The sequence below is a fragment of the Cyanistes caeruleus genome, chromosome 12 (genome assembly GCF_971803275.1).
Source record: "Cyanistes caeruleus chromosome 12, bCyaCae1.hap1.1, whole genome shotgun sequence".
In the NCBI taxonomy this organism is placed as follows: Eukaryota; Metazoa; Chordata; class Aves; order Passeriformes; family Paridae; genus Cyanistes; species Cyanistes caeruleus.
In genome coordinates, this window is record NC_141712.1 from 19,563,935 (window position 1) to 19,567,798 (window position 3,864).

Sequence of the window (3,864 nt, forward strand, 5' to 3'; positions counted from 1 at the left end):
TCTCTCTCTGTCGGCTCTGGACTGGCTTGTGCAGCGGGGTGAGAGGAAAGCAGCGTTTCCTCATCACCCAGGAGCTCTGCCGGGCACGGCTGGGCTCGGAGGTTGGCTGGGAGGAGCCGGGGCTCCGCTAACCTCATTAGCCAGCTTCCCAACCGAGCTCGCCAAACCCAAAGCCGGCCGGCTGGCACCTCCTGCAGCCCTGCTGCTGAGGGCATCCCCGCTGCCAGCCTCCGGCATCCAGGAGCGCTGCGAGGTGGGATGCGACCGCGGGCATCGCCCCTCCGCGCACCGGGTAAGTGGCACCCCTCGGAGCCCCGGCTTGCTCCCTTTATCCCCTTCCCAGCGCCCCCTGTGAGTGTCCCCCGTGCCCCGGCGGGTCGCTCCCCGCTCCAGTGACGCCTGCCGGGAGTGTCTGGGGCTTTTTGGAGCGTGAACTCGTGGGGATGCAAACATTTCTTTGGCCTGGTGCTGGCACACGGCAGCGAAGTTGGAGCAGCGAGCAGCGGGAATCCCGCTGGAATGCTCACAGCGGGGAATTCTGCCCAAATTCTGGAGCTGGAATCTGGCCCTCAGCCGTGGGGAGGGGGCTGCTGTGTCCTGCGAGGGTTTGGGTACAGGGGGTGATCCCAGAGGATCAGATCCCAGAGGATCAGACCCCCTGTGCACGGAGCTGGGTGTCCCTAGAGTGACCCTCCTCTCTCCCTGAGTGGTGTGAGCCACCAGCAGGTGCCAAAACCCACAGGATTTGCCTCAAAACAGATTTCTTGATATTTGGGCAGCCTCCAGGCGAGCTGCAAAGTGAGGGCCTGGGGAGGACTCCACTCCCCAGCCCTGAGGGAATGGTCACAGCTCGGGCTGCCCCTGGGGAACTGATAAAAATACAAAATTAAAAGCAGAGAGAGCAAATTTTCACTTCCCCTTGCTGGCTGCTGCCGAGCCACCTCAGGGCTTCTTGGAAATGCAGAGGTCAGGCAGGGGGAGCAGAGGCTTTCCTTGGCTCTTTGTGTGGCCCGGAGCTTGGAAGAGCCAAAATGAGTCACTGACCCTCATCCCAATAAGCTTTTCCCAGCAGCTGTGGGAGGAGGAGTGAAGATTTCCCAATAAAGAGACTTCTTTCGCAGAAAAAAAATTCAGCATCTTGAAAAAACGATGTCCCACAGTGGGAATCATCCATCCAAAAGCTCTCGAGACATCAGGGATGCCCAAGAGGAGCAGGATGATGTGAATTCCAGCAGTGCATCCCGTCTCAGCCCGAGGGAGGCAGTGCTGGGAACATCCCTCTGTTTCCCGTGTGTGGACTCGGGATTTTCTCTGCAAGAACCAACCTAAAACCAACCCAATTCCTCCTGCTCACAACCTTCTCATCCCAAAACATTTTCAGCCTGGACTCCAGGAGTGGAGAAGCTGGGATGGGACCCCCTCAGCCAGCACCAGGCTCCTTCTCCACCCCCCCTAAAAAGTTCTTCCTGAACCTCATCGGAGCAGGTTGAGTCACTGGAGTGCCGTGACATCACTGGTGGTTTTGCGAGCGAGCAGCCGCGTTTCCTGTGGTGCCCGGGCTCCTGTAGACACAGACACGCATGGAGAGATGTGAGCTTTTAGCTCCTGCTCCTTCCTCCCTCCCAGCATCGCTTCCCTCAACCCTCACCTCTCTTTTCCCAGCGCCAGCGGCGAGGGCCGGCGGCGGAGCTGGAGAGCTGGATCCCGCTGAGAGGATGAAAACATGGGGCTCAAGTTATCCTGCCTGAAAGGTGAGCTTGGGATGGGGCTTGGGGTGCTGCTGCTCTCTGAAGGCATCTGAGGGATGGTTGTACCTGGAGCAGATTTAGGTGTGGGCGGGATTGGTGGAGTTTGGGAATGTGGTGGAATTTCTGAAGGCCCACGGGTGACCTGTTGCACTTGGATCATCCCAAAGAGGATTTTCCCAGCCTTATTTTCCCAGTCCTGTGCCTGTCCTACACCCTTTCCACCGGAGAATCCATGGGCAGCCCTCATGAAATCAGGTGGGTTTCCCCAGAGGCAGGAAAGGGCTGCTCAGGGACAGGTGGATGGGACGGAGGGGTCAGCCCAGAGCTCAGCTCCCGGCCTCCAGGCTGACCCCAAGCATCCCTCACTGCTCCACTCTCCCCAGGGATGCTCCAACCAGGAGCTTCTTCCCCAACTTTAATTTTCTTAATGGATTTAGGCTGGGAATGGCGTCAGGGATGTCTGCACAGAGGCAAAGCGGGAGCTTTTAATGCTGCTGGCCTCGCAGGGCGAAGGCTGGATATCGCATCTCCCATTAGCTCTGCATCCCTCTGACTCCTGGTAATCGCCCTTGGGGTCGTTAGGGATGGGGCTTAATGAGGATCCCTCTCTAGGGTGCAGGGCTGCGTCTTCCCTGGCTTTTCCCAAGCCCAGCTTCTGTGGGATTCTGGTTGGGATGGGCACAGAGTTGGATGCATCTCTTTTTTTTTGGAGGAGGAGGATTTGCCTCCTCTCTGCATTAGGGATGTTGGGAGGGAGTGGTCAGGTGGGTTTGGGGTCTCACAATCCCCCCCATCCAACAGGGGGTAACTGAAGAGGGGAAGCAAGCAGCCAGGGCATCCCAACCCCAGATCCAGGACAGAGCCCCAAAATATTCCCCCATGCTTCCAGACCCCTCTGATGAGCTTGGAGTCTGGAATAAAAGAAAAGACCCTCCCCCTTTTCCAGCTCCCTTACATAAGGCAGGGCTTTATCCTTAATTAAAAAGAGATTAAAAATATCAGTGTCTGTCCCCTCCGGGCATTTTCCTGCTTGGGAAGAGCTGAAACCTCCCTGGATGCCGCCTGTGCCGCACGGGGCTTTTCTCCTGATTAAAAAAGCAGATTAAAGCGATCTGCTCCCCTCAGGGGGGCTGGGCTGGGCAGGTGGGAGTGAGAGGGAGGGATCCACCTATGAACCCCCCCAAAATCCAAGGTGGATCTAAGGGAGGGGACGTGAGGACGCTGTGGATTCTCCGGTGGCTCGTAAAGAGCCGATGCCAAGGAGGGCGGGGAGCTGGGCGATGCTGCAGCCCGGTGCCTGAATCTCCTTTCATCCCCCCAAATTCCCCCAGGCTTGAAGATGTGTGTGAGCAGCGGGAACGGCAGCGACGGCGCCCCGAGAGCATCCTCGGGACAGAAGCACCTGCTCGTGCCCTCCATCATCGTCACACCCCCCACGCCCACGGGCACGGCGCTGTCCCGCGAGGGGCGGCGCGGGGAGGGCCCGGCACCCTGCAGCCAGTGCTGAGAGGGGACACGGGGGGACAGCCGGGCCGCCAGGACCCGGCCCCGCTCCGTCGGGATGGAGCCACAGCCTGCAGGGCGCGGCTGCCGCTCGCAGGGACACACGGGGGGTTTGGACGCCAGGGATTGGGGTTTGTCCCTTTTCCTAACAGCGCCGGGGAGGGGGATCCCCCCACGGTGAATAAAACCCCTGCGGCTCCGCACCCCCCGTTCGGCTGTGTCAGCGCATGGGGTGTGGGTTGTGCCCCACTAAACACCCCAGCACACCCCCCGGAGCCGCCCTGCTGCCCGTGGGTGGCCAAAAGTGGGGCCCCCACCTCCCCGGCAGGGATTGAAGAATCCATTTCAGCAAACAGCACCGGGAAAATGAACTCGGCGGCGTCACCTGCATCCCGCCGGATCGGCCGCATCCCGGGAGGGAGCCGGGGGCGACGCTTCCCGGAGAGCGGCGGCACCCGGAGCCGGCGGGAGAGGCGGGAGTGTGAAAGCAGATGGAAATTTAATTTTTTAATGACAGCAGCAGATGGCAAAAGACACGCGAGGGGAGGCGTAGCGTGAGGGAGACGCTCCTGGAGCGCCCAGCACGTGCCGGCGGCACCAGGGGCTGCTCCGG

At 60.1% G+C, this 3,864-nt stretch overlaps 1 long non-coding RNA gene across 1 annotated transcript; it reads left to right on the forward strand.

Moving 5' to 3' along the window:
- Positions 1–363: 363 nt before the first annotated feature.
- LOC111934423 (uncharacterized) lies at positions 364–3,454 on the forward strand. The gene is made up of 2 exons (XR_002867204.2): positions 364–1,751; positions 3,080–3,454. It is a non-coding gene; the product is annotated as an uncharacterized LOC111934423 (long non-coding RNA).
- The last annotated feature ends 410 nt before the right edge of the window (positions 3,455–3,864 follow it).